The following is a 10,171-nucleotide window of genomic DNA, read 5'->3' on the forward strand; positions in this document are numbered from 1 at the left end:
CTCCCTGCCCTTTCACACTTGCCGCCATTATCAGTGTCCCTGCAAGGGTGGGGAGTTTGTCGCAGCGGATGAGCCTGCATGGACACGTCATCATCACCCAGAGTCCGTGTTTACATCAGGGTGTGCACTAGGGGGTGTCCATTCTGTGGGTTTGGACAGATGTATAATGACAGGTGGCCATCACTATATACAGACTAGTTTCACTGCCTCCAAAATCCGCTGTCCTCCCTCGCTCCCCCCTACCACCGGCAACGAGGATTGTTCTTACTGTCTCCATAGTTTTTGCCTTTTCCAGCTTGTCAGAGTGACAGTCAGTATGTAGCCTTTTTAGTCTGGCTTCCTTCACTTAGTGAGGTACGTTTAAGGTTCCTCCCTGTCTTTTCACGGCTAGATACTCTCTTCTTTTTTTAATCTTTAAAAACAAATTTTTATGCTTTTTATTCATTTTTGAGAGACAGAGAGAGACAGGGCGAGCAGGGGAGGGGCAGAGAGAGAGGGAGACACAGAATCGGAAGCAGGCTCCAGGCTCTGAGCTGTCAGCACAGAGCCCGACGCAGGGCTCGAACCCACGAACCATGAGAGCATGACCTGAGCCGAAGTTGGACGCTTAACTGACTGAGCCACCCAGGCGCCCTCTTCCTTTTTTTAATTTAATGTTTATTTTTTTTAGTGTTTTATTTATTTTTGATACAGAGAGAGACAGAGCATGAGAGGGGGAGGCTCAGAGAGAGAAGGAGACACAGAACTGGAAGCAGGCTCCAGGCTCTGAGCTAGCTGTCAGCACAGAGCCTGATGCGGGGCTTGAACCCACGAACGTAAGATCTGACCTGAGCCGAAGTCGGAGGCTTAACCAACTAAGCCACCCAGGTGCCCCTGTTTATTTATTTTTTAGAGAGAGAGAACAGGGGAGGGGCAGAGAGAGAGAGGGAGAGAGAATCTGAAGTGGACTCCAAGCTGTCAGCACAGAGCCCCATGCGGGGCTCAAACTCACAAACCATGAGATCAGCACCTGAGCCAAAGTTGGATGCTTAACCGACTGAGCCACCCAGTGCCCCTCGATCCTTTCTTTTTAGGGCTGAATAAAATATTAAATAGTCCCTGGTCTGGTTGTACACAGTGTCTCCCTCCGCCACTTAATGAAGAACATGGCTATTGCCTCCGGTTTGGGCAGTGAGGAGAAACGCTGCCGCAGACATCTCTGGGCAGGAGTTTGTGTGGACGTAGGTTTTCAACTCACTCTAGTAAATACAAAGGCGGTAGGAGCGTGTTTACTGTTGTAAGGAATGACCCCGCTGTCTTCCCAAGTGGCCGAGCCATTTCGCGTTCCCACCGGTGACGTCTGGGACTCCCGTTCCTCCCCATCCTCGCCCAAATCCAGAGTTGTGGGTGTTCGGGGTCTGGCTGTTCTAACAGGCGTGTAGGGACAGGGCACTGCTGTTCTCCAGACTGGTTTTCACTGTAGAATTGAAGACGGATTCTCATGAGTTTTTTATTTTTTTAATCCAAAAGCCCTTAGTGGACTACTAGAAAAAGTCTCTCTAGATACCTCTCACATGACTTTCCTTGTAAAAAGTGGTCCCAGGGGCGCCTGGGTGGCTCAGTCGGTTAAGCCTCCGACTTCGGCTCAGGTCAGATCTCACGTTCGTGGGTTTGAGCCCCGCGTCAGGCTCTATGCTGACAGCTAGCTCAGAGCCTGGAGCCTGCTTCTGGTTCTGTGTCTCCTCTCTCTGCCCCTCCCCCTCTCATGCTCTGTCTCTCTCTGTCTCAAAAATAAATAAAAACATTAAAAAAATTAAAAAAATAAAAAGTGGTTCCCAGGGAGCCTCGGTGGCTCAAATGGGTGAGCATCTGACTTCAGCTCAGGTCATGATCTCAAAGTCTGTGGGTTTGAGCCCCATATCAGGCTCTGTGCTGATAGCTCAGAGCCTGGAGCCTGCCTCGAATTCTGTGTCTCCCTCTCTCTCTACCCCTCCCACCTCTCAAAAATAAACAAACATTAAAAAAATTATTAAAAAATAAGTTGTTCCCGTGGGCGCCTGGGTGGTTCAGTCAGTTTGGCGTCCAACTTCGGCTCAGGTCATGATCCAGCGGTTCATGAATTTGAGCCCTGCAGCGGGCTCTCTGCTGTCCGTGCAGAGCCTGCTTCAGATCCTGTCTCCTCTCTCTCTGCCCCTCCTCTGCTCATTCTCTCTCTTCCAAAATAAATAAATAAACTTAAATAAAAATAAATAAAGTGGTTTCCCATCACCTAAATCATTTCTTAATCTGGAGCCCATGGGGCACCTGGGTATCCACCAATGGGCTTCAAAGAGAGAGTCATCTGAAATCATCTGTAACCTTCATCAGCTCTTAGTGGGGGGGGGTCTCTGACTCCAACCCCTCAAAGTTTACAAAAATCGCTGAAAGTCCTGCTTTCTCAGCATGGCCTCTGTCTCCCTTGTGCTCCAGCCTGTTCCTACCTCTGGTCACTTGCCCAAAACAAAACCAGATCAACAAAAGTCACCTCCTTTCTGTATTGGTGGGAAGAGGACCACTGTGTAAATCCACGCCCCTCAGGGGCTTGCCCCGGGGAGAACTTTATTTCTGGCTCCTTGTCCAGTTGCGAGCCCTCCCGAGCTATGGGGCCACACCATAAATCAGTCAGGGACCCAGGTTCTGTCCCTCCTCGGTGGCTCTGATCTCCCCAGTGTCCTGTCCATTTGGTTGGCCAGCAGGGAAAGAGGAAGGAGCCTCAGAACATTGGAGGTATTCATGGGCGCTGGAGTTCTCTGCACATTCCACCGACAAGACAACACTCCAGGGAAGCTGGGGATGTGGCCTGGCCCCAAAGGAAGAAGTAGGTCTGCCACCCTGGCTGCCTCTTGGGCACATGTTCTGCTCACCTGTCACCTCCAGGCCACGAGCTCCAAAGCCCCCCCTTGCACATTCATGCTCTTCAAACTTTAGTGTGCAGTCAGATCACTGGGGGCCTTGAGAAAATGCAGATTCTGAGTCAGCAAGTCTGGGGAGGGACAGAGAGAGCTGGGGACAGAGGATCAGTGCTGACAGCAGGGAGCCCAACGCAGGTTTCAAACTCAGGAACCATGAGAATGGTGACCAGAGCCGAAGTGCACGCTTACCCCACTGAGCCACCCAGGCGCCCCTGTGTTTCTGATTTCACTTGTGACAGCACTGACACTGATCCCAGAAGGGGTCACCCCTCCTCTGGCTAGTTGGGATGCCTGTGTTCAGGAAGGCATCTTGGCCTCGTGCTGTCTTCGGCCACTTTCCTCAGAAGCAGACCCTCTGTCAAAGATTTCTAGGCAAACATTTAATTCAAGAAGGGTTCTCAGGAGAAGCCAGTAAGGCGGTCCTATGCTCAGGGTTCCGGCCTCAGATTTCCTGGGTTTGAATCTCAAATCTACTTATGTATTTAAAATAGATTTTAGCATATTTGTATTTTATTTTTAAAAATAGATTTCAGCATATTTTTATTATTTTAAGTTTATTTATTTATTTTGAGAGAAAGATAAAGCACACATGGGGGAGGGGCAGAGGGAGAGGGAGACAAAGAATCTGAAGAAGGTTCCTGGCTCCACAGAACCCAATGCAGGGCTCGAACTCAGGCACTGCAAGATCATGATCTGAGCCAAAATCGGGTGCTTAGCCAACTGACCCACCCAGGCGCTCCTCCTGTGGCTTTCCCAAAGCCCCATAAAAACAAAGTTGTGGCATTTGAAATTGCCGATATTCAGTTATTTTTGACCCATGAAAAGTCAAGTTCATAGGATTCATCTTATGCATCCAACAGTTCACATATTTACTTATTTCCCCAAAGGGATCTGCAGATAGTCCTTCCTGAAATATTCTGACCCAGAGGGGGCAAAGATGTCAAAATAAAGAAAAAAGAGTCCCTCTCTAACCACTTAAAGGAAGACAGGATCATTGTGCTGGGAGCCCCGGACGCGACAATCGATGAACTTGACGGTCTCTGTACTTAAGTTCTGTTGTTTCCAGGAATCCGGAGTCAAGAGGTGAACTCAGCAAAGTGTGCGCTTTTTTGCTGTCGGATAAAAGGAATTAAGTTCAGAAGGGGAGCCAGATGCTATCCTCAGCCCCAATTTAGGAAGAAAATGGTCACATTAAGCCCGAGGCATTTTCTAGACTTGGGCTCCTAGAAAATCTCATTTTCCTCTAAGCTGGAGGAAAGGAGAGTGGTTTCCAGCAGGGAGACCTCTGCGATGATTAGATCAGAGGCACTAATTTGACACAGAGGTGACTCTGCAACCCAGCTCCCACGACCGGTTCGCTTGACCTCAAAGGTCCTGTAATTTTTGTGCCTTGCTTTAAAATGTCAAATACACGTCTCTTTCATTCTCACAACATTAAAATATACACAAAGAGGGGTGCCCGGGGGGTTCAATCAGTTAAGGGTCAGGCTTCAGCTCAGGTCATGATCTCACGGTTCGTGAGTTCGAGCCCCACGTCGGGCTCTGTGCAGACTGCTAGCTCAGAGCCTGGAGGCCTGCTTCGGATTCTGTGTCTCTTTCTCTCTCTGCTTCTCCCCTGTTCACACTGTGTCTCTCAAAACTAAATAAATGTAAAAAAAATAAATAAAATTTAAAAAAAAATCTACACAGAGAAACAAGAGCAAAGACAGAGGCTTCGGGCACTGGGAAGAGAGGTTTCATTGCCACCTTTCCCAGAAACAGCGCCGAGAATCTCTCCAGACAAATCCAGACTCAGGAGGCACACACTCCTCTTTTCTCACTATTCCTTTATCTCACAGGTAAGCAGTCTTCCTTTAAGCTAGTGTTTCTCTCTCTCTCTCTTTTTTTTAAAATTTTTAAAATGTTTTATTTCTTTTTGAGAGAGAGAGAGACAGTTCGAGCAGGGGAGGGTCAGAGAGAGAGAGAGACACAGAATCCGAAGCAGGCTGCAGGCTTTGAGTTGTCAGCACAGAGCCCCACGCAGGGCTCGAACCCACAAACCATGAGATCATGACCTGAGCTGAAGTTAGATGTTCAACCAACTGAGCCCCCCAGGCATCCCTGCAGCCCTGGTACAGCTTCCCTTGGAGGGGAGAGTCCCATATTTCCTGAAACGGGGGACATCTTCTTCTGGATGGCTCCAGAAAGGGGTGTCCTAGTTATGGGGGTATAGCTCAGGGGTAGAGCATTTGACAGCAGAAAGGGGAGTCTTTGGGACCACCTGCCTGTGCCAGTTCACGGGTTTTCCTTCCCGGCACTGGGCAGGCTGGGGGCCACCGGCCAGGCGGAGGCGGTGAGCTGGGTGCCTCCGCCTGGGGGGTGAGTGGGGGCGGGGGTTGGGCCACTGTGCGGATCAGGATGAGGAGCTGGCTTCCAGCCCACCTCGCAAGCCCAGCCCTGCTTTCTCACCTGATGAGAGTCCCAGGGGCAGGAAAAAGAAAAAAACAACAACGCCACAACCCACAGAGGAGGGAAGGACCCCTCAGCGCCTTTTCTTGCAAAAGGATGCAAAGACGTGGGGCTAAATCCCCCAGGTCTCTTGGGCTGAGGGAGGAGCCCGGGCTGCTCTGCTTTGGCACAGCACGTTGGGTGGGTATTATGAAATCGTGTGCCCTGCACAGTAGGAGTAAGAAATTTAGGGTCACCGGAACATGCTCTAGGCTAGAAGAAGATCATCTGCCCGGCTGTTGCCAGTCCTGACTTGGAATCCCTGGGGAGCTTTAAAAAAAAATGCCGATGTCTGGATTTGGTGTTCCCGGAGCCCCGGATGTGCCTTAACGCAGAGACGGAACCACAAGCGAATGGAAGTTTTAAACCGCAAGCAGCCTGTAAACCTGGGTTTGGGTCCCGACTTCACCCGGATGTCACAGAGGCCAGACGGGGACACTGGCCAGAGTTTGTCACCTCCCTGATCTGTAATTAGCTGTAACAAGGAGGGTAGGGCAGCGGCACCATCGCCAGAGACTTCTCTGGCTTTGAGTTCTCCTATCTCCTCGGAGTGGCTCACGGCTCATCGGTCTTCAATCTCCAAATCCGAATATCCAGTATCATTTGCTCTGAAAACCCAGTGAGCACTGGCAGCTCCCCCTGCCTGGGCTGCTCAGGAGGCATACCGGATCAGCAGGGCAGTGATCAAACATGACCTGAAGGCCTGGCAAATGGGGCCAAGTTCAAGTCTCCCATAGGCCAAAGAGGGGATGATGTGAGTATCCAGTAAGAGCTGAAACAGGCTGAAAGATGGCAAATAAATTTAAATCTATAAACTCAGGAGCCGCTGGGGGGCTCAGTCAGTTAAGCATCCAACTTCGGCTCAGGTCATGATCAAATGATTCATGAGTTTGAGCTCCGCATTGGGCTCTGTGCTGACAGCTTGGAGCCAGCTTGGAGTCCTCTGTCTCCCTCTCTCTCTCCCCCCTTCCCCTGCCATGCACGATCTCTCTCTCTCTCTCTTTCTCAAAAATAAGTAAAAATAAAAAAAAAGAGAGAGCCCTGGGTGCCTGGGTGGCTCAGTCGGTTAGGCGTCTGACTTCAGCTCAGATCAGGTACGCTTCCGGCTCCAGACCTGAAATCAGCCATTTCTCCAAGGAGCCATTTGGGCAACTAGGGTTACACAGCTTTCTTTTTTCTACGCACACAGCCTCCAGCAAAGGAATGAAGCCATTGTGCAAGTTTCACAACACACACAGCGTATCTTGGCTATCATTCCACATAAGGTGCTTTTGACTTTGCAAAACTTGATTTGGAAAACAAAAACTCCGAGGAGTCCTTTCACTTTACCTCCTGCTACGTACCCCACCTTCAGCCCCTCAGGTTACTTCAGTGTAAATTCAGGGAAGAGAAGGAGGGGGGAGAACCCCGGGACAAAACTCAGGGTATGGGAAGCTCATAGCATTGAACTAGGTTATCAGATAAGACACACGGTTCATCTCATCCTCCTGATCTGTTCTTTCCTGCTGTCTGCAAAGACATAACCTTCTAATTCAAAAATTCTTAGGCGCGTTCATACAACTACTTCTCATTGGAGCGGGGGTGGGGGCGGGGGGAATGCAGAGGATCCGGTAGTTACATTGTAACGCGCGTGGCTGAGCAATGCCTCCTCTGGTCTCCTGCAGTTCCGCGCTTGCCAAGGATGCTGGCTCTGGGCGTCTGGAGCAAACAGCACTTTGTCCCGCTCCTGTTCCCCTGAGCCGCCCGGAGCTGGCTTTCGTGCCCCGACATGCGATTCTGCAGCAGCGGTGCACCTTCGAGTCCTGGAAACTCCTCCGGGCTCCAGTCTCCCTCCACGCCCGGCCCCTCCCTCCTCCTCCTGTCAACTTCTGACAGGTGTTATCGAGAATCTAAAGTTCAAAAAGGCAAGTTCGTGGAACTCGATGCCAGGGAGCCTTGAGTAATCGCACTTTGCATAATGCGGTTCTTAGGGTTACTTTTCAAATGCCAAAAAGCCTTGTCATCTAACTTTCTGGGTTAAAAAAATTTTTTATAATGTTTATTATTTACTTTTGAGAAAGAGAGAGGAAGAGAGAGAGTGCAAGCAGAGAAGGGGCAGAGAGAGAGGGAGACACAGAATCCGAAGCAGGCTCTAGGCTCTGAGCTGTCAGCAGAGAGCCTGATGTGGGGCCCGAACCCACGAACTGTGAGATCATGACCTGAGCCAAAGTCAGCCGCCCAATGGACTGAGCCACCCAGACGCCCCTAGAAGTTACTTAAAAAAAGAAAATCTTTTCAGTGTCACGCTCCTCAGGTACAGTCAAGACCGAGATTGACTTTACTGGATCGTTAATCAAAATTATTTCACAAATTATTCTTATGATTCCTTCTAAAAAAGATAAAGCAGCAAGGGATGCGTCATGACGTCCCACATGATTCGTTTCTGCTTTGAAGCCCTCTGACGAGGGTAAGGAAGGTTGATGCGACACGGTTGTTACTCAGCAGCGAATGGAGATTTAGTGTCACCGAATGGGAAAACAAGACTCCTAACCCTTTAAAAAATAAATCTGGGCGGGGCTGGGGGCTCAGTGGGTTAAGTGTCCAACTTAGGCTCAGGTCATGGTTTCACGGCACGTGGGTTCAAGCCCCTCATTGGGCTCTGTGCTAACAGCTTGGAGCCTGGAGCCTGCTTCCAATTCTGTGTCTCCCTCTCTCTCTCTGCCGCTCCCTTGCTATTGCTCTCTCTCTCACACATATAAAACAGGAAACATTAAAAAAAATTAAATCTGGCCAATGTCATGGTCAAAAGGAAATAAAAAGAGAAGTGTCTTGTCATTTTTTCACCTTTCTTTGTATAACCTACACAATGATTAGGGCACCTAGGTGGCTCTGTTGGTTGAGCAATTGACTTTGGCTGAGGTCATGTTCTCACGTTTCATGAGCTTAAGCCCCACGTCGGGCTCTGTGCTGTCAGCATAGAGCCTGCTTTGGTTCCTCTGTCCCCCTCTCTCTGCCCCTCCCCCACTCTCACTCTTTCAAAAATAAATAAAGATTAAAAAAATTATATATATACAGGGGTGCCTGGGTGGCTCAGTCAGTTGAGAGTTTGACTTCAGCTCAGGTCCTGATCTCATAGTTCGTGGGTTCGAGCCCCACGTCGGGTCTGTGCTGACAACTCAGAGCCTGGAGCCTGCTTTGGATTCTGTGTCTCCCTCCCTCTCTGTCCCTCCCTGCCTCATGCTCTCTCTCCCTCTCTCTCAAAGATAAATAAACATTAGAAAAAATTTTTATAATCTACACAATGATCTACTGTGAATATTTTTAATCATAATTGATGACATCCCCAATAATGCACAATTACCTTTATATCAGTAAATCACACAATTGTCAGAAGAGACACATTTTTTAATGCATACCTGTAATTTATGTATGTATTTATTTTTTAGAGAGAGCGAGAGAGAGAGAGCAAGCACGTGTGGCGGAGGGGCAGAAGGAGAGGGAGAGAATCCCAAAGAACCTCTGTGCTGACAGCAGAGAGCCCGACTCAGGGCTTGAACTCACAAATCGTGAGATCATGACCTGAGCTGAAGTCGGATGCTGAACCGCCTGAGCCACCCAGGCGCCGTCCCTTTTTTTTTTTAAATGTCTTTATTTTATTTTGAGAGACAGAGAGGGAGCCTGCCTATCTGGATCTCAGGGTCATGAGTTCAAACCCCATACTGAGTGTAGAGATGACCAACAAAAATAAAAACTATATTTTACAAAGTGGGGGAAAGCCGAAGGACTACTTTGGGTGTGGGGTTTTTGAAATAAAGAAAAGAATGGCAACCTTTCAGTGGCTTCCTGCTGCCTTGGGGATTCAGTTCAAAACCCCCAGAATGGCATTCGAGATCCCTCCTGGCCTGGTCTGATTACTGTTCCCAGCCCATGTAGGGTTGGAACACATAATCAAAGTGTGCCATCAGGTTTCTAGACACCCTAGAAACGCAGGTTGTGAAAGACAGTTGGGAGTCGTATTCCTCAAGGCCAAGGAGAGAGCCGGGTGGGGTCAGAGCCTGGGTCTGTGGGGAGCTGGGCGGATCACAGCTGCCTTCCAACACACACATTTTATAATCTCACTTGACTGAAAGAAAATCTGGGAATAGTGTAGCCTTTCACTACACACAATTTACAAAAACATCATAAAGCCCCAACTGCTGTCTAAAAAGGAAAAATTTAGGGTCACCTGGGTGGCTCAGTTGGTTAAGTGTCCGACTTCAGCTCAGGTCATGATCTCACCATGATGGGTTGGAGCCTAGAATCGGGAATTGTGCTGACAGCTCAGAGCCTGGAGCCTGCTTCTCATTCTGTGTCTCCCCCTCTCTCTCTCTGCCCCTCCTCTGCTTGCTCTCTGACTCAAAAGTATAAATGTTAAAAAAAAAAATTAAAAAGGAAAAATGAAAAGAAAGCCATTTAAAAATTAAAAAAGAAGAAAGACATTTATAATTTTAAAAACATGCATTTTTAAAGAGATGAGGTTTTTTTTAATGTTTTTATTTATTTTTGAGCAAGAGACAGTGTGAGCAGGGGAGGGTCAGAGAGAGAGGGAGAAACAGAATCTGAAAACAGGCTTCAGGCTCTGAGCTAGCTGTCAGGACAGAGCCTGATGCAGGGCTCGAACTCACGAATTGGGAGATCATGACCTGAGCCAAAGTCGGACGCTTTGGCTCCCAGGCCACCCAGGTGCCCCAAGAGAGGAGTTTTTTTAAATGCTTATTTATTTTGAGAGAGAGAGC

Source organism: Suricata suricatta, chromosome 8, assembly GCF_006229205.1.
Source record: "Suricata suricatta isolate VVHF042 chromosome 8, meerkat_22Aug2017_6uvM2_HiC, whole genome shotgun sequence".
NCBI lineage: Eukaryota > Metazoa > Chordata > Mammalia > Carnivora > Herpestidae > Suricata > Suricata suricatta.